General features: G+C 37.0%; 1 long non-coding RNA gene across 1 annotated transcript in view; it reads left to right on the top strand.

The window, feature by feature from the left end:
• LOC117074848 overlaps positions 1-27,038 on the top strand; it is a 67,748-nt gene extending 40,710 nt beyond the window's left edge. The window contains exons 2-3 of the long non-coding RNA XR_004433736.1: positions 25,132-25,272; positions 25,914-27,038. This is a non-coding gene — a long non-coding RNA (uncharacterized LOC117074848). The remainder of the gene's footprint in view (positions 1-25,131; positions 25,273-25,913) is intronic.
• Positions 27,039-27,338: the final 300 nt, after the last annotated feature.

Here is a 27,338-nt window from a genome sequence, read left to right as displayed (position 1 = left end):
TTTAATAGCATACTGTGCCGATGAGGATAAATGACAGGCATTCTTATACATAATTAGTAGGTGGGTACGTTGTTAAACCTTATTGGAGGGCAATATGGTCATAGCTACTGCAGGAGACCAAAATATGCCACCTAAAAAAAAAGGTTTAAGAATTAGATGGTGTCTCACTCTGTTCCCCAGGCTAAACTGCAGTGGCATGGCAGTTCACTGCGGTCTTGAACTCCTGGGCTCAAGGGATCCTTCCACCTCAGCCTTCCAAGTAGCAGGAACTATAGGCGTAAACCACCACACCTAGCTTTTTAAAGAAATCTTACACACAGGAGGAGCTCTGTAAACAGAGTAGAAGTTTACCTTTACCCTTTTGTTAGGGAAATTAACATCTATAAAAGAAATACCCATTGGTAAAAGCATCTCCTCTCTGTACCAGGAAGAGATGGATAAAATCACTAGAAACCCTCATCAGTGGAGAAGGCACTAATTTAAATCTGCACAGTAACCTTACCCTTGTTTTACCATGTTTTTTTTCTGTGCATCTCCCCATAATAGGCCTTCCCCCATACCCTTCTTTCTTTGTTTCAGTTGAAGATGATGTGTGAACTTAAAGCTACTTCTTAGGAAAATTATTCATTCCCTGGGTGGCTCCCATTTATACATGAGGTATACATGTTAATAAACTTCTGTTTATTTTTCTCTTGTAAATCTGTCTTTTGTTAAGGGGTCTGTTTCAACTGAGAACCTTAGAGGGGTGAAGAAAAAAATTATTTTTCTTCCCTACAACTCTTTGAGTTTAAATGGCCTAATGCTTAGAGGCTTAAATCAAGTCTCAAGTCCTCCTTCCCTGTCTTACACTTGTTTAATAAAAAGAAAGCTACTGTTGCATTAAGGGCCACATACTTTAAGCTATTATTTTTATTAATGTTTTAAAAACTTCTCATGCAGTCACCCCGCAGTAAGCAATTGACTTTCTGTCAAATAAACAGCAGTAGGAAAAAACTGTAAAGAAAATTGAAATGAGAACAGTCTGTGTTGGTGTTGCTGCTTTTTAACTTTATTTTCTAAAATGTAACCTGTAGCAAAATGGGAATATTGGGCTTTTACCATTACTTTCTCTTTGCTGATTAAATACAAGAATGGCTGGATGCTGCATAAAAATATGCTTACATTTATGTAAGCTGTTTATATTTACATTTAGGAAATCCTGGAAGAAGGCTTTTTAGGAAAGGTAGAGGATGCAGATAGTGGGTTAAGAGTAGCTTTAGGTACCTGGGAATATTAACACAAAATTCCATTAAAAAATACATGTATGTAGGGGTAAAGGGTGAGCTGCTTTTAATATTTTGAATTCATACAAAGGATACATTATTATTGATGACAAATAAAAATTACAAAGCATTTTTTTCAACTTTTAGGTTCAGGGGGTGCATGTACTAGTTTGTTATATGGGTAAATTGAGTGTTGTGGGCGTTTGGTATACAGGTTATTTTGTCACTCAGATAATAAGCATAGTACCTGATAGGTAGTTTTTGGATCCTCACCCTCCTCCCACCCTCCACAATCAGGTAGGTTCCAGTCTTTACATCCATGTCTACTCAAGGTTTACCTTCCACTTATAAGTGATAACATGCAGTATTTGGTTTTCTGTTCCTGCATTAATTTGCTTATTATAATGGCCTCTAGCTCCATCCATGTTGCTGCAAAGGACATGATCTCTTCTTTTTTTATGGTTACATAGTATTTGATAGTGCATATGTACCACATTTTCTTTATCCATTTCTCTGTTGATGGGCATCTAGGTTGATTCCATGTCTTTGCTATTGTGAATAGTGCAGTGTTGAATATATACGTGCATGTGTCTTTATGGTAGAATGATTTATATTCTTTTGGGCATATACCCAGTAATGAGATGGCTGGGTCAAATGATTGTTCTGTTTTTAGTTCTTTGAGAAATCTCCAGACTGCTTTCCACAGTGGCTGAGCTAATTTACATTCCCACCAATGGTGTATAAATTTTCCCTTTTCTCTGCAACCTCGCCAGCATCTATTATTTGTTGTCTGTTTAGTAATAGGCATTATTCTGACTGGTATGAGATGGCATCTCATTTGGTTTTGATATTTATTTCTCTAATGATTAGTGATGTTGAACATTTTTTCATATACTTGTTGGACATGTGTATGTCTTCTTTTTTTGTTTGTTTGTTTGTTTCTTTGAGACAGAGTTTCACTGTTGTCACCCAGGCTGGAGTGCAATGGCGCAATCTCAGCTCACTGCATCCTCTGCCTCCCGGGTTCAAATGATTCTCCTGCCTAGCCTCCAGAGTAGCTGGGATTACAGGTGCCTACCACCATGCCTGGCTACTTTTTTGTGTTTTTAGTAGAGATGGGGTTTCACCATGTTGACCAGGCTGGTCTTGAGCTCCTGACCTCAGGTGATCCACCTGTCTTGGCCTCCCAAAGTGCTGGAATTACAGGCGTGAGCCACTGTGCTCAGTTGTATGTCTTCGTTTTAGAAGTTTAGAAGTGTCTGTTCATGTCCTTCACTCCTTTATTCCCCCTGCCTTTTATTTTTTTCTTTTTCCTTTTTTGAGACAGTCTCCCTCTGTCACCCAGGCTGTAGTGCAGTGGCGTGATCTCGGCTTACTGCAACCTCCACCTCCCAGGTTCAAGCAATTCTCTTCCCTCACCCTCCTGAGTAGCTGGAACTAGAGGCACACACCACCACACCCAGCTAATTTTTTTTTTTTTTTTTTTTTTTTTTGTAGAGATGGGGTTTCCCCATGTTGGCCAGGCTGGTCTTGAACTCCTGACCTCAAGTGATCTGCCTGCCTAGGCCTCCCAAAATGCTGGGATTACAGGCATGAGCCACCACACAAAGGAACTATGGTGGCAGCCACCAGGAAGCACCCTGGTTGGGCATTTGAGACTGTGCCGAAAGTAGGCATGGCCAGGCAGGGACTCTGGGAGAGGCTGACAGACAGGAGGGTGCTCAGATCAGACTGGCTCCATCCCACAGGCAAGAAAGCCTTTTTCTCTCCAAGTCCGACAGTCAACAAAGACCAAAGCCACCTAGAGGAGCGTGATGAGCTTTAGGGGATGGGCCTCCCTGACCATGTCCCACTGCAGCTATTCCCACACCAAACCCTCTGAGTTCCATGTAGGCTGGAGTTCCTGTCCCTGCCATCTCTCCAAACAGCTCTCCCTGTCAGCTCAAATGTCCATGGGGGTCACAGGGTCTCCTGCAGCTAGGATTCCAGAGGTCTGTGGCAAGATTAGGTCACTCTTCACCTTTTCTACTCACTCCTGCCCCAGAAGCTGCTGGGGGCCAGGAAGGAGTCATGGTGCTCAGCAGCCCCGTGCAGGGTTCCCAGCTTCTTCCCATTTCAACCCAGGGTCTGTGTCCTCCTTCTATCAACTCCAAAAGCCTTCCTTCCAAAGATCTGCTTGGAGTGTGCCAGTCTTCTTGATGGTCTGGTCTTTCTGTGGTAGATGCTCTTACTGGCTACATCTAGTTGGCCATCTTCAGTACAACCCCTACAAAGCCATTTTATTAGGTGAGTTGAGTGAGAACCTATTTAAAGATGTTGTTGAAAGATACCAGAATATGCCCACCTCAAAATATATGACTCTGTTACATAGAATATTCTGAGATACAGTTGAGAATCTGCAGGTGCAGGAAGAGCTCTTACCTTCCCCTAAATGCCTAACAATAGAATATAAATCTCCCCTTTTGTAAAGGATGTTTACGTTTATAAAATAAGTTTCCATTTGTAAAGATGTCTCCCTACCGGGAAGAAAGCTAATCCTGGAGACAACTATTATCACCAGAGAGATCTTATCTGCATAATAAGACAAGTCTTATTTACCATAATATCCTCCTCTTACTTTCCCCGCACAGAGCCTCAAACACCTTTTGTTTTGGTTAGCCTAAGATGGTACATCAGCCTCAATCATCTGGTTGTGTAGCAGCCTGATGGGTTCTTGCCTACTGCCCTGAAAAGCCAATTCACTGAGAAAAGCAGTATTGCAGCAAGGAAAGAGTTTAATAATCACAGGGCCAGCCAAGCCAGAGGAGGAGAGGTATTTCTTAAATCCATCTCCCTAAAACTTCAGAGGCTAGGGTTTTTAAGGATATTTTAGCAAGCAGGGGGCTGGGGAATTGAAACAATGATTGGCTAGGGATGAAATCACAGGGGTGTCTAAACTGTCTTTGTGTGGTTGAGTCACTTCCAAAAAGTGGCCTCAGGACCAAATTTTGTCTCTTGGTCTGTCAAAATGCTAAATCTGAAAAATATCTCAAAGACCAGTTTTTTAGTTTTCACAATAATGATGTTATCTATAGGAGAAGTTGGAGAAGTTATAATTTTTTTTGTTTTGTTTTTTTGAGACAGAGTCTCACTCTGTCGCCCAGGCTGGAGTGCAGTAGCGTAATCTTGGCTCACTGCAACCTCTGCCCCTCCAGGTTTAAGCAATTCTCTGCCTCAGCCTCTTGCGTAGCTGGGATTACAGGTGTGTGCCACCATGCCCAGCTAATTTTTTGTATTTTTGGTAGAGATGGGGTTTCACCATCTTAGCCAGGCTGGTCTTGAACTCCTGACCTCGTGATCCACTTGCCTCGGCTTCCCAAAGTGCTAGGATTACAGGCGTGAGTCACCACGCCCAGCCTATTTTTCTCGTCTTAAAGTCTACTTTGATATCACTTTAGTCATATCATCTCTCCTTTGGCTAATGCTCACTTAGAATGTCGTTTTTACATTCTTTAAAATACTATGTATTTTTACATTTATGGTGTGCTTTTTATAAGCAGCCATAATTGTATTTTTTTTAAAATGTGAGCTGAAAATCTTGTTACCTGAAGTGTTTCAGCCATTTACATAAAATGCAATTACTGATGTAGTTGGGTTTAGTCTCTCATATTGCTATTTGTTTTCTATTTTTCCTTGTTTTTGTTTCTTTGTTATACTTGCTTTGTAATAATTCTACTTGCTTTTTATATTTCATTTTTTTCTCCTCTGGTAGGCTTTTGTTATGCTTTTTAATATAATTGTTTTAGTAGATACACTAAAAATTATAAGACAAATACTAACTTATGATGGTCTATCTTAATACCTTTTTGGCTTTTCCAATAATGTAAAACATCTAGAACAGTATACATCTATGACCCTCTACTCCACCTTTGCCATTTTTGCTATTGTCGTATGTTTCTGCATGTGATAATCCCCATAAAATACTGCAATTGTTCTTGCTTTAAACAGTCAGTACTTTATCTACATATTTACCTTTCACAAAGATGTTCATTGCTTCTTGCACTTTCAACTTTTATTATTTTCTTTCAGTCTAGAACATGTTCTTTTAAATTTCTTACAGTGAAGATCTGTTGGTTGTGAATTCTGTCAGCCTTGGGTGTGTGTGTTTCACCACTTGATTAGTTTTATCTTCTACTAGTTATTTATTCTTCATACCTGAATTGAATATGTCTTCTTCAATCCAAGCTCTTTTCCATAATGTCTTTATAAGCTAGAAAACTTTCTACTGGAAAACTGATATAACTTATGTGGCTATTTTTAGATTGATGTATCCATTCTTTGCTTTTCCTTCCACCCTAAGTGTGGTCTTGCCCATTATTCCACAGGTAGGCAGGGAAGACAAATGAATGAAAGACATATGAAAGTACCCAGAAATATACAAGCGTTCTCCAAAAACAAAGTGAAGTTATTAGAATCATATTAGTACTAGAAATCAGTCTCTTTGAGACATTAATACCTTTTTAAATCTTACTTTTGTACTCTGCATTTTTTCTTCCAATGTTCCTGTCTTATAATTTTATTCTATATGATTCATTTGGTGCTGTGGCAGTTTCCAAGTCTAAATTGGAAAGTAGCCCCTTCTGGGTTTCCAGTTACAGTTACAAAAACCAAATTTAAAACATGTGATTAGTGGAACCATGTCATATGGATATTTAACTCAGTCAACCATACATGCTGTGCGAACTTAAAATGAAGAACACTTTGAACAGGGTGGAAGATTTTACCCACCATTTTCCTCATTGAACACATGAGCCAGACAATGTGAATTAGGACACATGAATCTGTCCTTGTTCAGATGATCTTGGTTCCTATATGCCTCTGCTGGTGGGAGTATCTTACTTCTCTGATTTCAGAGCCTGACCCCCGACAGAGCATAACACCATCATAAAAACACATTTACAGTTAGCTAGGTGCTCTTTTAAATCCTACTATAAAATCCCCCAATTACCCAGTAGCATTTGCTGCCATATCATTTGACCATCACAAATAACTTTCTCATAGAAGTGTGATTTAATTGGAGGCTATCTGCAACAACATGAAATGTATCCTTAAGACTTTATTATTAAATGGGCTGGGCGTGGTGGCTCATGCTTATAATCCCAGCACTTTTGGAGGCTGGGGCAGGTAGCTCACTTGAGGTCAGGAGTTCGAGACCAGCCTGGCCAACATGGTAAACCCTCATCTCTACTAATAAATAAATAAATAAATTAGCCAGGCATTGTGGCACACACCTGTCATCCCAGCTATTCAGGAGGCTGAGACAGGAGAATCGCTTGAACGTGGGAAGGGGAGATTGCAGCGAGCTGAGATGATGCCACTGCACGCCAGCCTGGGTGACAGAGCGAGACACTAGCTCAAAAAAAAAAAAAAAAAAAAAAAGACTTTATTATTAAGTGCCTCTAATGGTTACCACCTTTTCTTTCACAGATATCATGAAGTAGGATCACAGTCCAGCCAAGGAGAAAGGCATAGAAAACAATGAGCAATATATAATACTCCATAAAAAGTACTACTATGCTAGAGACATGCACAAGTGCTTTATAAAGAAGGAATCTTAGTGCAAAGTGTCCAGAAATTAATAATGGATTGAAGAAAACATTATTACCAATAGGAACAACATGGACAAAGACTATAAAACATCAAAGTAGGCCGGGCGCGGTGGCTCAAGCCTGTAATCCCAGCACTTTGGGAGGCCGAGACGGGCGGATCACGAGGTCAGGAGATCGAGACCATCCTGGCTAACACAGTGAAACCCCGTCTCTACTAAAAAAAAAAATACAAAAAATTAGCCGGGCGAGGTGGCGGGCGCCTGTAGTCCCAGCTACTCGGGAGGCTGAGGCGAGAGAATGGCGTAAACCCGGGAGGCGGAGCTTGCAGTGAGCTGAGATCCGGCCACTGCACTCCAGCCTGGGCGACAGAGCGAGACTCCGTCTCAAAAAAAAAAAAAAAAAAAACAAACATCAAAGTATGTGGCAGGGTTTTAAGGTGCAAGATATTTGTTATAGTTTAAAACCCAGAATATGCTGACGATAACAAAGGTTGGGAAGGAAGGTTATATTACAAAGTTAATTAAAATACTGTTCCAGGAAATTTGGACCTGATCCTTTTGTTACAAAAGTCATCATCTGATTTGGTTCTTACACATCCCTTGTGAGAAAACATGACCCAGTTAATTTTGGACTTCTGCACACGTACCAGAGATAGGACTTGAGCTTAGATGTCCCAACTGAAATTCTGCACTCTTTCTACTTCATTCTATTGCTTTTCATGGATAGGATACCAAGTCACTTTTTATATCTACAGATAAGGCTAGTCTTGTTATTATTTGCTCACTACTGCTCTGGTAGTAATCATGTGTCCTCCCCCATTTTATGGGATAGTCTGAACTCTGACAGTGAATCTGGGCCTTTCTTTCATTTGGAGCTTAAGATGGTGGCAAATCTACAAAGTTGTCAAAAGCAGACAGTTGGAATGTAGAATTACAGGGCTGCAAAACTGATGTGGAAAATTCAAAACACTCTGCACTTAACACAATGCCAGTGCTGATTAGTGCAGTTTATTGCTAAATCCCAAGGGACACCTGAAGGCTTTTACCTTCAGTCTAGAACCCCTGGCCTGAGTGAAGGTGTAATGCTGCATTAGTTCCACACTCTTTCTATTAGAGCTTACTCAAAACTGCCGACACCAGATGTGTTACAAACAAACATTAATTCTCCTCCGGCATCTGGATCGTATGTACAATAAGGGGCAAGATTTATGCCCTGCTGAAGCATTCCCCGGTTTTTAGCACAGAAGTGATTGAACTCCAGATGTTAACAAGATGCAGCGACCTTTTAGTATTATTAAAAACATGATTTCTTGTTTTGCTCATGACAAAAAGCATTGGATTAACTTATTAGAAGTAGAGCTGCTGTCCTGCTCATTGGAAGCTGTGTCTACTTTAGCTATTGGGGCTTGTCGTCAAAGATTTTATGAAGAAAGAATGACTCATCAACTCCTAAAATCATCAACTTTTAAAGTCCCTTTCAAAATCATGGGTTACAAAGGTAGAAATTCTCTGAGAACTGCAAATAGATTCAGATGAGAATGAAAGTTAAAACAAGTGTTTGTATGAATTAATCAAATGAGCATCTGTTCCCTTTCAATAATTTTATTGTTATTGAGAGACATGGAACTGTAACCTAAGAGCCTTAGAGCTAGAATTGTTCCTCAAATATTATCTGTTCTGCCCTGTCCTCCTTTAGCCCTTTTCTTTCTCTACTTTCAGAAAGGCAGAGAATAATCTCATTTTGAAGTCAAGCAAATGAGAGCAAAAAAGATCCAATACTTTGATATTTACTGCCTCAAAATCACTAAATAGCGAACTCATTGAAATCAGATCAGCTATTTTAAAAGTACAGTATCCTCAACGATAAAATGTACTTTGCCCATAGTTTATTTTTCCATAACTGGAATGAGTCTTAAATTCAACGTGAATGTTTAATGTTTGTTTATTTATTGTACCCAAATTTATTATTAATAGTGCACATGACAGTCAATGGCATCTTAGAATAAGAAAGTATGTTAAGTTTTGATTTCATTAAACAAAAAATAATAAAGAATCATCTAGAATTTTTACTACTATCATAATCAGGGAATCTATGAAAAGTGTTATCCTGATCGGAAAATGCCCTCCTTTGGAGATACTCATGTTACGGTGTTCTCAGCCTTACCTATTCAGGATGAAGGAGGCACTAAGATGATTTTAATATAAAACTTTAGCATAGAAAATATAATCATGTTAAATAGTTTTTATTAATCATGAATTTAGCCTACTATTTACAATATGCCTTTCAAGAATTTGTGGACTTAATATCTAAATGGTTTATGAATTGTAAGACCTTAAGTTTTCACTCTCCTTCAATTTCTTTGGTTATTTGTTCTATTCTATTGTTTGTCATGATACTCTTCATTATTTCCTTATGTCTCTTGGGGTGACTTTGGAGAGTATAATAAATCTACCTATAACATATGTAAATAAAAAATAATGAGCTCCATTATTTATTCCTGCCCCCAAGTGGCTCCTGAGGGAGGGTGAGTTAAATAGGTATGCAGTGGACCACTCTTTCCATGGACTTCCAGAATCCTGGCTGCAGGAGACCTGCCGGCAACCCCCATGGACATTTAAGCTGGCAGAGAGAATGGCTTGGAGAGTTAGCAGGGACGGGATTACAGCCTGCATGGAACCCATAGGGTTTGGCATGGGAATGGCTGCAATGGAGCATGGCCATAGATGCCTACTCCTCAAGGCTCGCCATGTTCCTCTGGGAGGCTTTGGTCTTTGTTGACTGTTGGACCTGTATAGAACAGGGATATTTTGCCTGTGGGACAAGGCCAATCTGATCTGAGGATTTTCCTGTCTGACAGCAGCCTCTTCCAGAGTTCCTGCCTGGCTGAACTTGTTTGCAATGAAGCTTCAGATTCCCAAACAGCATGTTTCCTGGTGGCCACTGCCATAGTGAGACACCCTTGCCTAATCATCAGAGCTTTTGAAGATAGGCCCCTTCCAGCATGCACCTGCTTGCAGCTGTACTCCACTGATTTGCTATAATACGCTTGCCTGTAGCCTCCCATGATGCTTTGCTGGCATGGACCCTGGTGCCACTGCCCTAAGTGCTTTGTCTGACACTCCCCATTGGAGTGCTATTGCCAGTGGACAGGGAACACCTCAGCCCCTCCAGCACAGCAGGTGTTTAACTTTGAGGAGTCTGAGAAAAAAAGCTGTGGGCCTGATCCCAGCCCCCCCAGGTATAGAGCATGCAGCCCAGAAGTGCTGAGCTGAGCCTTGGCCCCTTGAAATCATTCAGAAATGAAGCCAGTTGACTAAACCCAGCTTAAAACCACAGTCAAACCCTCAAGGGCATCAGAGAATACAAAAGCAAAAATCCCTATTGAAAAGAAAGCAACACAAAGATTAAAGGAATATCAGCCCACAGAGATGAGAAAGAATCAACGTAAAAACTCTGGTAACTCTAAAAGTCAGAATGTCTTCTAACCTCCACATGACTGCACTAGCTCCCCAGCAATGGTTCTTAACCTGATTTAAATGGCTGAATAGGCTTACATAGAATTCAAAGTCTGGATGGCATTGAAGCTTGTTGAGATTCAGGAGAAGTTGAAACCCAATCCAAGGAATCTAAGGAATCCAGTAAAACTATTCAAGAACTAAAAGACAAAATAGTGATTTTAAGAAAGAACCAAACTAATTGAATAGAGCTGAAAAACTCACACAAGTATTTTATAATACATTCTGAAGTATTAATAGTAGAATATAACAAGCTGAGGAAAGAATCTCAGAGCTTGAAGACTGGGTCCTCCAATCAACTCAGTCATATAAAAATGAAAAAAAGGCCGGGCATGGTGGCTCACGCCTGTAATCCCAGCACTTTGGGAGTCCAAGCTGGGCAGATCATGGGGTCAGGTGATCGAGACCATCCTGGCTAACACGGTGAAACCCTGTCTCTACTGAAAATACAAAAAATTAGCCGGGCATGGTGGTGGGTGCCTGTAGTCCCAGCTACTCAGGAGGCTGAGGCAGGAGAATGGCGTGAACCTGGGAGGCAGAGCTTGCAGTGAGCTGAAATCCAGCCACTGCACTCCAGCCTGGGAGACAGCGAGATACCGTCTCAAAAATAAATAAATAAAATAAATAAAGAAAAAATAATTTAAATAATGAACAAAACCTCAGAGAAATATGGGATTATATAAAGAGACCAAACCTATGACTCATTGGTATCCCTGAAAGAGAGGGATACAGAGGAAGCAACTTGGAAAGCATGTTTGAGGATATTTTCCATGAAAATTTTCCCAGCCTCGCTAGAGAGAATGATATTCAAATTCAAGAAATGTAGAGAACTCCTGTGAGATACTGTAGAAGATGACAATCCTCAAGACACATAGTCATCAGATTCTCCAAGATCAACATGAAAGAAAAAATATTAAACACAGCTAGAGAGAACGGACAGGTCACCTACAAAGAGAACACCATTAGGCTAACAGTGGACCTTTTAGCAGAAACTGTGGAAATCAGAAGACATTGGAGGCCTATATTCAGCCTCATTAAATAAAACAAATTCCAACTGAGAATTTAATATCCAGCCAAACTAAGTCATAAGCAAAGGATAAATAAAATCCTGTTCAGACAAGCAAAATGCAAAGGGAATTTATTACCACCAGACCAGCCTTACAAGACGTCCTTAAGGGATTGCTAAACATGGAAACAAAAGACTCTTAGTAACCACCACAAAAACACGCATAAGCACATTGACCATTGACACTATAAAGCAATTACACAATCAAGTCTACATAACAACCAGCTAACAATGTGATGACAGAATCAAATGTACACATATCCATATTGATCTTGAACATTAACAGGTTAAACACCACTTAAAAGGCACAGAGTGGCAAATTGGATAAAGAAGCAAGATAAACTGTATGCTCTCTTCGAGAGACCCATCTCACAAGCTATGACCCCCATAGGTTCAAAGTAAAGGGATGGAGAAAGATCTACCAAGCATACAGAAACAAAAAAATGCAAAGGTTGCTGTTGTTATTTTAGTAAAAACACACAGTAAATGAATAATGATCCAAAAGGACAAAGAAGAGCATTACCTAACGGATTCAATTCAACAAGAAGACTTAAGTTTCCTAAACATATATGAACCCAATACTGGAGCAGCTAGATTCATAAAAAAAAGCTTTTAGAGACCCATGAAGAGACTTACATAACCACCCAATAATGGTGGGAGAACTTCAACACTCCACTGACAGTATTAGACAGATCATCGATGCAGAAAATGAACAAAAATATTTGAGATTTGTACTTGACCCTTGACCACATGGACCTAATAGACATCTATGGAACTCTCCAGACCAAAACAACAGAACATACATTCTTCTCATCTGTACATGACACATACTCTAAAATTGACCACATGGTCAGCCATAAAGCCATTCTCAAAAAACTTTTTAAAAACCCAGATCATACCAGCCACACTCTCAGACCACAGTGTAAAATAATATAAAATAATATGTGTAAAACCACATAATAAAATCACATTTTATTATGATTACTATTAAATCATAATAACAATTAAAATCAATACCAAGAAGATCTCTCAAAATCATATGGAAGTTAAACATCTGCTCCTGAATGACTTTTGAATAAATAAGGAGACAGGCAGAAATCAAGAAATTATTTGAAACTAATAAAAACAAAGATTCAACATTAGTTAGAATCTTTGGGACACAGCTAATGCAGTGTTAAGAGGTAAGTTTATACCACTAAATACCCATATCAAAAAGTTGGAAAGATCTCAAGTTAACAACCTAACACGACACCTAAAAGAACTAGAGAAACAAGAGCAAACCAACTCCCAAACTATCAGAAGACAAGAAATAACCAAAATCGGAGCTGAATGAAATTGAGATATAAGAAGCCATACAAAAGATAATGAAACAAAAAACTGATTATTTGAAAGAATAAATAAGATTGACAGATCTCTAAGTAGACAAATAGAGAAGAAAAGAAGATACAGAGAAACACAATCAGAAACGACAAAGGGAACAATCCCACTGATCCTACAGAAATACAAAATACCCTCAGAGACTACTATGAACATATCTGTGCACACAAACTAGAAAACCTAGAAGAAACGGATAAATTCCTGGACACATACAACCTCCCAAGATTGAACCAGGAAGAAACTGAAACCCTGGACAGACCAATAGAGTTCAGATATTACATCATGATAAAAAACCTACCAACCAGAAAGAGTCCCTGGCCAGATAGATTCATAGATGAATTCTATTAGATGTATAAAGAAGAGCTGATACCAATCCCACTGAAACTATTTCAAAAATTGGAGTAGGATAGACTCCTCCCTATCTCATTCTATGAAGCCAGCATCATTCTGACACCACAACCTGGCAGAGACACAACAAAAAAAGAAAACTTCAGGCCCATATCCCTGATGAATGTAGATGCAAAAATTCTCAACAAAATACTAGCAAACCACATCCAGCAGCATATCAAAAAGTGAATCCACCATGATCAAGTAGACTTCATTCCTGGGATGCAAGGTTGGGTCAACATATGTAAATTAATAAATGTGATTCATCACATAAACAGCTAAAAAGAAAAAGCACATGATCATCTCAATAGAATGTTGAATTTAAATAAAATTCAACATCCCTTTATGTTCAAAACCCTCAACAAACTAGGCATTGAAGATACATATGTCAAAATAGTAACAGCCATCTATGACAAGCCTACAACCAACATCATACTGACAGGGCAAAAGCTAGAAGCATTCTCTTTGAGAATCTGAAGAAGACAAAGATGCCCACTCTTACTTGACATAGTTCTGGAAATCCTAACCAGAGCAATCAGGCAAGAGATACAAATAAAAGGCAACCAAACAGGAAGAGAAGTCAAACTGTCTTTGCAGATGATATGATTTCATACCTAGGAAACTTGGTAATTTCTGTCCAAAAGCTTCTAGGTCTGATAAACAACTTTAGCAAAGTTTCAGAATACAAAATCAATGTACAAAAATCATTAGCATTTCTATACATCAACAGTGTCCAAGCTGAGAACCACATCAAGAATGCAATCCCATTCCAGTGGCCACAAAAGTAATAAAATACCTTGGAATACAGTTAACAAGGGAAGTGAAAGATCTCCATAATGAGAATTTAAAAACTGCTGATGCTGGGCACGGTGGCTCACACCTGTAATCCCAGCACTTTGGGAGGCCAAGGTGGGTGGATCACAAGGTCAGGAGATTGAGATCATCCTGGCTAACACAGTGAAACCCCATCTCTACTAAAAATACAAAAAAAAAAAAATGAGCCAGGCGTGGTGGTGGGCGCCTGTAGTCCCAGTTACTCAGGAGGCTGAGGCAGGAGAATGGCGTGACCCTGGGAGGCAGAGCTTGCAGTGAGCCGAGATGGCATCACTGCACTCCAGCCTGGGCGATAGAGTGCAACTCCGTCTCCAAAAAAAAAAAAAAAAAAAAAAAAACCTGCTGAAAGAAATCAGAGATGACACAAACAAATGGAAAAACATTCCATGCTCATGGATAGGAAGAGTCAATAATGTTAAAATGGGCATACTGCCTAAAGCAATCTACACATTTAATGCTATTCTTATCCAGCTACCAAAAACATTTGCCACAGAATTAGAAAAAACTATTCAAAAATTCATATAGAATCAAAATGAAGCCTGAATAGCCAAAGCAACCCTAAGTGAAAAGAATAAAGCTGGAGGCATCACATTGCCTGACTTCAAACTAAACTGCAAGACTATGGTAACCAAAACAGCATGGTACTGGTACAAAAACAGACACATAGACAAGTGGAACAGCTTAGAGAACCCAGAAATAAAGCTGCACATCTATAATACAGTCATCTGATCTTTGACAAAGGTGACAATAACAAGAAATGGGGAAGCACTCCTCATTCAATTATGGGTGTTGGGACAACTGGCTAGCCATATGCAGGAGATTGAAACTGGACACCCTTCTTTTACTACGTACAGAACTCACTCAAGATAAATTAAAGACTTAAAAGTAAAACCTAAAACCCATAAACCCTGGAAGAAAATGTAGGAAATACTAATCTGGACATAGGCCCTGGCAGAGATTTCATGATGAAAACTACAAAACTATTATAACAAAAACAAAAACTGACAGTGGGACCTAACTAAACTAAAGAGTTTCTGTACAGCAAAAGACACTACCAACAGACTAAACAAACAGCCTACAGAATAGTAGAAAATATTTGCAAACTTTGCATCTGACAATGATGCAAAGTGCTTGGATTACAGGCGTGAGCCACTGTGCCCAGCCATCTTGCCCCAATTTCTTATGGGCTAATTAATTAAAATATATCTTCCAAGCAAATCATCTTGAAATAAGAATCATAATCTTGGTTTGTCATTGTGGGTCACCTTTTAAGCAGAATTTTTATAAGTAAAATTCCAGAAAAGTAGGGGCCACATATAAATATCTTCTTCCTGGATCCTTCAACTTAAGCCAGTATTGCTTTGCTAGAAATCTTTCACAAGGAACTGATAGAAATGTGGACAAAGCTTTACGTGTAGAGGTGATGACTGGAGTATTATTTCTAAAAATGAGAAACTGAACATCTAAATACCAAACTATAAGACAAATTTTTATTAAAATAATAAAGGGTCATAGGGATCATTAAGTTAGCAAATGTCTGCAAATAATTATTGATGATATGCATCAAGTGCTTATAAATGGTACAGGTAGAGAAACAGGTATCAAATAGTACATAGAATAGAATCTTGAATATGAATTAGAAGTTTGAAAAAATTAGAAATAATTGTAACAAAATTGGATGACAGATTTATAGATTTTTAAATAGATTTTTCTTTAAAATCAGCATTATTGACATATAAATTACCTACAATAAAATGCATATATATTAGGTGAACAATTAATAAGTATTGGCAAACATATAAACTCATATAACAATCACTTGAATTGATATAGAATATTTTCATCACCCCCAAAATTTCCCCTACGCCCATTCGCTGTCAGCATCCCTCCCTTTACTCAGCAAAGTACCTACTGACCTTCTTTCTGTCACTGTATCAGTCTTGTCTATTCTAGATGTCATATAATGCAATATGTAACAGTATAATGGAATGCACATACAATATAACAGTATGTACTGTTTTGTTTTTAACTTTCTTCAGTCAACCTAATATTGCTGAACCTTATCCTTGCTGTTGCATATGTCAGCAGTTCATTGCTTGCTTTCTTTCTCTTTTTTTTTTTTTTTTTTGTTTTGTTTGTTTTTTTCGTTTGGCTAAGCAACATTCGTAATTTGTTTAGCCATTTATCTGTTAATGGAACTTTAGGTTGTTTCCAGTTTGGGACCATCATGAACAATGCCGTTATGAGCATTTGTATACAGATTTTTTTTGTGAATATATGTTTTCAGTTTTCATGGGTAAACACCAATAAATGAAATCACTGAGCCAAACGGTAAGTGTACTGTGACGCAAATTGCTAAACTCTTTTCCAAAATGGTGTATATATTTTACACTTTCATTATCAATGTATAAAAATTTCCCTTACTTTTTATTTATAACAACAATGAATACTGACAGTTTAAGTATTTTTAGCCATTCTAAATGCCTGTCTAGTAATATCTCACTGTGGGCTTGCTTTTTGTATTTCCTTGATTGCAGATTATGTGGACCATCTTTCCGCCTATTAATTTACCATTTATACATTTTCTTTTGCAAGAAATTGGTCAAATCTTTTGCCTATTTTCAAAAAATTGGGTTGCTTCTTTTCTCAGTAAAGAGTTGCAAAAATTTTATATGTATATATTTTGGATACAAGCCTTTTATCAAATATATATATTACAGATATCCCTCCACAACCCTGTCTATGGATTGCATTTTAATATCCTAATTTTCTCTTTTGGAGAGTTTAAAATTTTTTTTTTTTGATAAAGTCAAATGCATTGTTTTTTTCTCTGTTATGGTTTAAAAAGTTTGTCTTCTTGGTCAATCTAGCCAGATGTCTATATTTTATTGATCTTTTAAAAATAAGTATCTTTTAGATACTTGGTTTTTCTCTCCTTTTTTCTTCTCTATTTCATTGAGTTTTGCTCTTGCCTTTATTTTCTTTTTTCTATTTTATGCTTAATAGTCTAATTGATTTCTAGCTTCTTTGAATGAAAACTTAGATCACTGACATATTATTTTCTAACATAAGCATTAAAATTGTACATTTATCTTCAGGCAATCACTTAGCTGTATCCCATAAATTTTGATATGTTGTGTTTTCATTTTCAAACAACTTGAATTATCTTATTTGCCTTTAAAAGTTTTTCTTTCATTCATGGGTTATTGAGAAGTATATTGTTTAATTTCTAAGAATATGGAAATTTTTCATACATTTTTGTGTTATTAGTTTCTTATTTAAATTTGTTGAGGTCAGAGGGCATATGACATATGATTTCAATCCATTCAACTTGTTTAGACATGTTTTATGTCTCAGCATATGGTCTATCTTGGTAAATGTCCAATTTGCATGTGAAAAAAAGTCTATCCTGCCATTGTTGGTATATATCAATTAGGTGTCACATTGGTTGATAGTGTTCAAGTTTTCTAGACTGATTTTCTGTCAACCTGTTTTATCACTAGGAGAGATGTGTTTTTACATCCAACTATAATTGTGGGCTTTTCTGTTTCTCCTTTCATTTTTATTAGTTTTTATTTTATGTATTTTTGAAGCTGTATTATAAAGTGCATACACATTTAGGATTGTGACATCTTTTGGATGAATTGGCTCTTTTATCATTATGAAATGGCCTTGTTATTCCTGGTTGTATTCCTTGTTCTGAACTATATTTTGCCCAATATTAATAGAGCCAGATCAGATTTCTCTTGAGTGTTTCTGTGGTGTCTTTTTCTACTCTTTCACTTTTAACCTCTGTATGTTCTTAAATTTAAAGTGAATTTCTTTTAGACAACATAGAGTTATGTTTTGCTTTTTTATCCAATGTGACAATCTCTGCCTTTTAATTGAGATGTTTAGGTCATCTACATTGAGTGTAATTATCAATACAGGTAAGCTTAATCCTTTCATCATATTTGTTTACTATCCTAAATATTTCTTCATTTTTCCTGCTAATATGTTGTTACCATTTTCATGGCTTTTTTGGTCTTAATGGAGTATATTTAAATATTCGATTTCCTTTTTTTGTTTATTACCAATGTGGTCTTTTTTTGTAGTGACTACTCAAGTTTTATAATAAGCACCTTTAACTTCTTTAAGTCTGCCTTCAAATAATATACTACTTCATGTATAATGTAAGACTCTTGCTACCATATAATTTTATTTGCATAAAATTATGTCATAATTGTGCTAATATTGTCATAGATTATATTTTTACACAAATTAGCGTTCAATACATTGTTGTTACTGTTCTACACAGTAGATTTTAAAAAGTAAAGTAAATTACAGTTAAATAAAAATTTATCCTATTTATCCACATATGCCATTTTCAGGGCTTTTCATTTTTGTTATAAATCCAAGTTTCCATCTAATATTCCTTTGGCCTTGAAGAACTTCCAGTGACATTTCTCTTAATGCATGTTTTCTAGTGACACATTATCTCAGTTCTTGTTTGTATTTAAATACTTTTAGGTCATCTCCATGTTTGAAGGTTATTTTTTCTGTATATTAGCTTCTAGGTTGATACTTTTTGTATCCAGCACTTTAAAGGCACTATTTCATTGTATTCTTGCTTTTTTATTTCTGAGAAGTCACTAATCATTCTTATATTTGTTTCCCTGAATTTAATGTGTCTTTTTATTTCTGGCTGCTTTTAATATTTTCTTTTTATTACAGATTTTCAGTAATTTGATAATGATAGGACTTCCTATGGTTCTTTTTGTTTTTATTTTGCTTCTTGAATGCATGGGCATTTTGGATACATGGGTTATAGTTTTCATCAAATTGGGAAACTTCTGATTTTACGTCTTCAAATAGTTTTTCTCCTGGGCATCCATTTACATGTATGTTAAACTAGGTGATATTGTTCCACAGTCACTGAGTCTTATCTTTTTCTTTACCTTTTTTTTCTCTGTGTGCTATAGTTTGGATAGTTTCTCTTGCTATGTCTTCAAATTCATTGATCTTTTCTTCTATAATGTCTAATTGGCTGCTATTCCCGTCTAGTGAAGTTGACATGAACTTCAGTCTTAGAAGTTCAATTTCACTCTTTAGTTTTGATTTCTCTTGTTCTTATGTTCATGCTTTACTAACTTCATGACCCTATTTATTATAGATGTTTGAATATCCTTGTATACTGATTCTACCATCTCTATCATTTCTGCATCTGTTTCTATCAGTTCATTTTTATTTTGGTTATGGTCATAATTCCTGGCCTATTGCATATTTAGTATTTTTTGATTGGTTGCTGAAATACTGTGAATATTACATTGAAGAGTCTGTGTATTTTGTTTCCTTCCATTTGAAGAGTGTTAACTCTTGTTTTGAGTGCCAGCTAGATAAATTGAGGTTTCATTTAATTTTTTCAGGCTTATTTTTAAACTTTCTCAGTGCAGGTCTAGAGTTGCCTGTCTTCTGGAGCTAGTTTAGTCCTACAGCTAAGGTACAATGTTTCTTGAGTCTCTGTTGTATGGTACAGATGTTCTAAAAAGTCTCTTCCCTCTGGATGGCTGGAATTTCATATGTGGTCTCAAAAGTGTTTTCAAGGAGACAGCTGGGGGATTGTAGAGCTCACTTCATTTTCCTACTCTCTTGTAGAGAATATAGTCATATATCTGAAAAGAGTTGTTTCTTATATTTTGTCGAGTTTCTAGTGGTTTATAAGAAGACAAATCAGGTATATGTTATTCTGTCAGTGCCAGACAAGTAAATTTGGTCATCATATAAATAAAAATATTATTTTTATAGACTTTTAATTTTCAACAATTAACATGTATTATTCAACAAATATACATAATATTATTGTGTGAATTTCCTATTTTTTCTGTAGCAAGTGAGACTTTGAAGAATACAAATTTATTACCTTAGAATTCTGTAGGTCAGAAGTCCTGCAAAGTCCTACTGGACTCATATTAAGGTGTTGAAAGGGCTGCCTATCTTTTAGGGGTTCTAGGGGAGAGAGAATCTGTTTATTTGCTTTTACAGGTTGCCTGCATTCCTTGGCTATAGCCACTTTTTTAATCGTCAAATTAAGAGGTGTAGCATCTTCAAATCTCTCGCTAACTCTGACTTATCTTGTCTTCTTTCACTTAAAAGGACCTGTGATTATAGTAAGCTCAACTGGATAATCCACTGTCATCTTCCATCACAAGATCCTTACATTTATCATTTTTGCAGACCCTTTTACAATGTAAAGTAGCATATTCAAGGTCCCAGGGGTTAGGAAACAGACATCTTTGAGGAACCATTATTCTGCTGACCACAATTATTCAAGTTTTTGTTGTGAATTATTGGGAGAATACATCGTCATTCTTAGAATGTACTGTAAGAAGAGATAATCTATTGATACACATCCCACATGCTCTGAAAGACACTACAACACTTAGGCTTTGATAACACCTAAGCAAATTTAACTATTCACTTTTCTAAGGCCATGTAAACTTGATATGTCTGCTTATGTCACAGTGGATAATGCCCAGTTCACAAGGTAGATAGCATATTTGCAGACTATTGGAATCTGTGTTTCCAGGTCTCTGATTTTCTCTAACGTACCCTTGATTTATTGAGACATTTCTAAGTATATCTGACAGTAGTAATTTTTAGAGCTATTACTACTCCCCAAGTATTGTGCTGAAAATTTTATTCTTAAGTGTTATAATAGCAAAACATTCTCCTTGTGACATTCTATATCTATAGGTAGGACCATGTTTTTCTGAACCGAGGTTTAAAACCATAGTCTCTTTTGTCTGATTTGTATCCTGATTTTTACTTTATTCACTGAATCAATTGTCAGATTTTGTAGACTTTTTCCGTAAGAAATCTCCCTAAAAATTTCTCATATACTTGTTTCATTTTAATTCCTACAGCCATAACTGTATTTCAGGTGTTTGTTCCTGTATTTGGATGATCACAAATGTCTCCTAATGAGCCTCCTTGCTTTTATTCCTTATCCAAACCACCAGTGCTAGATGAGTCTTCCAAAAGATTCATTCTTACTAAAATATTTCTTAGACTTTCCTCAATTTCTATCGGATGAATGTTTAACTTTTCATTATGATATAAAAAAACCACACCTTCATTTTAACAATTTAATTCCTCCATGTCTTATCACAAACTCAACTTCCTTTTATTTTTCTCCCTTTAACCATTTTAGTTTTCATCAACATGAAAAAATTTTTATGGTAGTCTTTTGTGGAAATCTTTTAGCAATTTATCAAACTGTGATTTATCTTCATCAAATAATTTATCTTTCTGTAATTATATACCTTTTATGTTTTATACTCCAACTAAATTTTTGAAGGGCAGAATTCATGTTTTGTAGGTCTTTGAATCCTTTACAATATCCAGAATTAGTATTTAATACACGTCTACTTATGGGTAAAGGAGAATAGGATTCAAGGCTACATTTTTTTCCAGGGTTTCTTCTAGTAGAGACAGGGGTGGTCATATGAAATGATCAATGTTTCCTAATAAGTAAGTTTCAATAATACCTAGTGTGCATATTATTTTTAGTTTTTAAAAAAACTAGTATTTTGTTTTTATATCTTCATAACCATTCTTTAGGGTTAGGATAGATATCCCCATTTTAGCAACTATGTGATCTCCAAAAAGCAGTTCAATTCATGATGAACAGAGCCAGGCCTCCTTACTCCTATTTCTGTATTCTTCTATTCTACTCTCTGGCCTCTCAGAATTTCTTATTTTATTTAAATATTTTAAGTCTCCATGCAACAACCTTAGTAACCACACAGACTATGTTAATCATTTTTCTCTAAAACTTACCTCATTCTTTTGGTTCTCTTTTGGCAGAATAATCTTCCTGTAGCTCATGAATCAAATCTACTTTGTTTTTACAGTAGAACCTAAAAGACTCCTTACTATTTTTACTACACAGCCTTGTATTCTCCATTCCTCTGTTTCAGTTTACTTTTTTTTGTATAATACAAACTAAGAAATGCAAAGTGTATTTGGATTGTCTTAAAATTGTCCCAGATATCTCTGTGGTTGACTCATTGTTATACCCCATGGTAACTCCAGTTTGTTTGGCTAAACTCAGGACTGGGATTTGGGGAATTAAGATAATTATGGCTCATCTTATGATCCCAGGCCAAGTATTTCATTTTTCTTTGCTTTAGTTGCTTCATCAGCGAAAGGTAAAATCTATTGTGTGTAACCAGAAGGTCGAATACAAAGGATAGAAAAACTTGCATGCAGTTAGTGAGCACAGGATACATATAAAAGCTAAGTATAGTCATCTCAACTGCCACAGGGGTATAGCATTTTAGATCTTTCTCCCAAGAGCTCCAGCAATAAATACATTTCGCAGCCCCATTTTTCATACCAACACATATAATACATTTTTAAATAATAAAACAGAGATTTCAGGATCTCAGATATTGAGATGTTTCAAGATGTCAAGAATATTAGTGATGATGATGAAAATGGTAGTTACCATTTGGTGAGCCTTGTGTACCATGTTTTGGGATTTATTATCAAAACTGTCTTTATACAAATCTGTGAGGTATATGTTCTTATATCCCTTATACAAAAAAACAGAAACAACTGAGGCTCAGTCAGCATAAGTGGCTTCTTTGAAGTCACAGAACTAGTGAGAGGCAGAGCCAATCTTCATCTCTATGACCCCAAGTTTGAGCTCATAACCAGCATGCTGCACCACTTCCACTACCAAGGCACTAGGTACATATCAATGAGCTGTTAAGAGGGAACTACTCTTGTTCTTTGCAACACTTTGACTCATTTTATAGTGACTAATTTAACTTGTTAAGGCAATGATATGTTAAGAGAATATACATTAAAAAATAACTGCAAGTTTTAGTTTACTTATACTTTTGTTTAAGTACATGATCCTATACTATACTCTCTTTGCTGGTCTTCCTTCCTTTTTCCTTCTTTCATTCATTCCTTCTTTCTACTAACCTCCCCCTTCTTCTCTCCTCACTTTTTTTCTGCCAATTTAATGGCTTTGAACTTCATCTGTAATACAAGAAGGATTTATTAAATTACGGTTTACTTCCAACACCTTTTCACCAAGTCTCCATTATATTGTAGCAATGTTTTGGAAATGTTCAGAACAAACTTATGGCTTTCTTGATGTGGCATCTGATTTGAGATAATATCAAGTATTAAGCAATTTGTTACTAATATTAGAACTTTTATCTCAGCAGGTGTTCCCCAAGTTCATTGGTACTGAAGCAGAGTTTAAGACATTTTAGCAACACAACAGGAAATCTACTTTGTTCTTACAACAGAACCTAACCTTCATTTCTTGGCTGTATGGCAGAGACTTGGCACACACAACTGCACACAGGATAGGCAGTCACCCAGAAGGCTCAGAGGTATTTATATATTCATTACATATTAATTGACCTCCTTTCTTGTTGAGGTATCAAGACTTTGGCTTTTTTTAGATCCTACCAACCTATTCATTCATTCCATAACTAAGCAGAAAGCATGGGAGTGAACAAACATATAAAACTCCCTAATTTCATGGGGCTTATATAATACGTGTATGTTATCCATATTTGACAATCTTTACATATCCTAAGGTGGGCACAGGACTCATGGGATTTGGTGTCAAAACTCACATTGATATTTTAGGTTAATTATCATACAAATATTTTTAGTTTGTTACTCCTTGGATAACTTTGTATTTCTCCTTGGATAACTTTGGTTTACCTATATTTCTCGCTTTGTCTGTTGTTTTCTTCCAAAACCCAGCACCCTCTCCCCAATACATTCTTCCCACTCTCATGCTTTAATATTCTTGAGAGCCCTCTCAGGTTTCATTTTATAGATGAGGAAATTAAGACTTAAAGAAATTTAAAAATTTCCTCAAGTCTACACAACTGGTGAGTAGTAGATCTGGGATTTTGATTCAGATCTATCTGACTCCAAAAGTTGCAGTGTCAACCACAATTTTATTCTTGCATGATTTTAAAAGTTTCCTCTATGCATATACCATGAAGTACTTAATCACATGGTATTATGACTTCTCTGAGCTAGTCTGTGAGTCCTGGCACAGTTCATACTCTGGTCTGTAAGCATGGGAATGAGGAAGCATATATCATCCTTAGGGCTCCTTTCAGCTTATGATGGTTCTGATCCATTGCAAAATTTACAGTTTCTAATACCATTAAGTTTCTGGAGAAAAATAACCCATTTTCACTGGAGAATCTTTTGGTCTTCTGCTTAACCATTTCTACTTTGTAGCATACCCAAGCCATCCAGCAGAAACTTTGTTCTATAAATAACCCTGAAAACTTTGAATGACTGTATATAATTATTACTTACTAAAGTGTCTGAAGAATTCCTTTTTATTTTGGTTTGTGGGGGAGGACATATGTGACCTATCCAAACTGCCAGTGTCCCTGGTCACATCATATATACCTTCTCACCAGGAACAGATGAATAAGAACATTACCATTTCTAATAGCTGTTCTGAGCTTACACATTTGTCTAATACGGCCTGTGTTTGAGGGTAATGGGATTTGAAAGTGACCTTATATAAACAGACTGAGTTATTTTTTAGAGAAATACACGCACAGGAAGGGTGCATGATTAGGAAGCACGAGACCCAAGCCCGATTACAGAATCACAAGAAAGAAGAGTAAAGAACAATGTGGTACAATAGAAAGAGCACAACGTGAGATTTAGGCCACCTGTTTTACCTTGACAAAGTTAATTAATGTTTCTGTACCTAGGTTTCCTAATTTACGAAACTTGGTAAATTATACTATACAGCGACTACGTAAGAATTGCCAAGGAGATTCTTGAAAACACAGATTCCCAGTTTCTACTTAAAGATTCTCATTTAGAAGGTCTGAGGTTGGACTAAGAATCTCTGTATTTTAACCAGTTGCCCAGGTGACTCTATTGCATACTATATTGGAAAAGAGATTGTATGCTAACTACTCATTGATTCTAAAATTCTATGCTTCTATGGACTTTTGGTTTTGCCCTTATTTTTTTCTTTTTAGGATCCCCATCACAAGGAGGGGAGGGCTACCATCCCAGCTGCAAACTCTCATTCAAGGTTTATGTTGCAGCCAGCAGTGTCCTTGGAGTCTAGTTCAAAGCTGAAGAGAGTGAACCATGGAACTGGGAGCCATTGGCGGAGGGCTGGCCTGAAGGAAGGGAAGTGTTTCAGCCAGAATGTACTGACGCACGACCAGGAAACCACAAGACTGGTGAGAACCTTTCCAAAACTGAGCTTTATGATCAAAAGAGGTACAGGAAATAGCTCTGCCAAGAGTCCTTTCTGCTCCTGGCTGGAACCCTGAGCTTCTGAGGCTCTCTGAGTCAACTCCCTGAACAGATGCTGTCACCCAAGGAGCCATCACTAAAGCATTTTTTTGCTTTGCTCTGAGGTAGCCTCACTGGTGGTTGCAAGTGAGTTACTGTCTCTTTTTCTCTTTCTTGTTTCTTTCTTTTGGCAGAAGTTAGAAGTTGCCATATGGTTACTCAATTCTGAATTTTCAGAGGCCATAGGTTACTGAATTTATGCCCTTTGCCAACTGACTATTGTTTGGTGCTGAGGGCCTGTATACAAACACCACATCCCCAAACTCTTATCAATACCTAGATCACCTGACGTGAATCTATCAATACCCTGGACTTAACAGGGTACTGAAGGAAAGAGAACCAGCAATTCCTTCATTTCTTGCATCCCAGCCAGTAGTCCTTCTCCCAGGCTAGTCTTCCTTTTGTTTCCCCTAAGAATGACTCAAGTAGGAATTGCATTCAGATCCCTGTCACAGATATAAATCTTGTCTGGATACAAGGTCAAAATCATTGTGTTCCTGTGGATTCTTTTTCTTTTTTCAACCAGAGTGACTACCAGTTGCCATGAAATAAATCACATCATCATATGGCAGATCCAGCTAATAGCTGAGACTAGCAGGATAACTGAACCATGTCCTCAGAGCTAAATGATGGAGAAATTGGACTGGCCATGGAGCACTTCAAATTGATTGCTTAGTAATGGGATATTTTTCCTGGAAAGACAACAGAATAATTCTGAATTGTTGGTTCTGTCATGGGTACAGGCTCCCATGTACAGGAAAATAAAGAAAATGTGATGAATTTTTCATCTGGCCTTCTGCCTACTTTCTTGCCTTCTGCATGTCTCCATTTTTAGTCTGTAAGCCCTGCCTAGATGACCAATCACTATTGTCCATGTGGCATAAAACCTACAATTTAAATATACTTCTTACCAAACTCTCAGCAAGTATGAGGTAGCCAACAGCTTTTTCAAGATAATGACTAAGTCTTAGCTTAGGTTTCAGTCATTTTAGGAAACATAAAAAATTCAATGGTGGGAGATCATACACCCTCTGCAAAGATGTCAGAGGTCAAGTTTTGGGAGAGTCCACACACAAACTGAGCAGTGATGGTAAAATGTATTTTGAAATATTTCTTCTCTGGGACTGTTATGTGAAGTAGAGCAAACACATTGTGCTGCAGTGCTTTTTGGGACATGCCTTTTTTGGGAAGTGCTAACTTTATACTCTGCTGACACCAAACATTTGAATATAAAACCTTATTTTTTTCTCTCACTCTGCTCCACTTTTGGCTCAGCTTATCCTACCAAAACACACTTCAAAAGACTTCTTTATAGAAAGAATGTTTCAAAAATATAATATTTCCATCTGTTATTTCAATAATACATGCTCTGGGACTCTCTTTATGAAGCATTTTCCTTTCTTTGCTCCCATTTAGATGTATAAATACTTGATTCTAAAGCTCTAAGGGATAGTCAGCCAATCGGGTCACTGAATTGTGAACATTCCTAACCCTATAATTTTGTCTGTAGCAGGCACCTCCTGCTGTGGAACTAACTGCTAAGGGATTATAGCAATGTAATCCTCAGACTGTTCCATCTCAAGGTTACTCTGAAGTGGAGGGAAGGAAGCCGTTTTAATTTTGATAAAATAAACTTTATTTTGTAACTTTATTATTTGTTTTTCTTTTTCCTTTCAACACTTCATAATAGATGTGTCTGGTAATTTGAAGTTAGCCTCTCTGGTTGAGGTACCCTAAACCACCTCATATTCTTGTAGCTTTCTTATGAGGCTACAGCATTTGTTTCTGTCATTACAAAGCACAGAACTTGAGTTTTTCTACCTCTCCTGAGCTGAATCAAGCCGTACGGACTCTTATTAACATGTTCAATTAGGTGCATTCCTAATGGGTGGCAACAGAAGACGCGTGGAAAGTGTCATGCCACCCATGTATGTTTGAAATGTCGGACCAT

The sequence above is a fragment of the Trachypithecus francoisi genome, unplaced genomic scaffold (genome assembly GCF_009764315.1).
Source record: "Trachypithecus francoisi isolate TF-2019V2 unplaced genomic scaffold, Tfra_2.0 Lachesis_group5, whole genome shotgun sequence".
Taxonomy (NCBI): domain Eukaryota; kingdom Metazoa; phylum Chordata; class Mammalia; order Primates; family Cercopithecidae; genus Trachypithecus; species Trachypithecus francoisi.
Note: the sequence above shows the minus strand (reverse complement) of the source record. Positions and strands in the feature narration are given on the sequence as shown.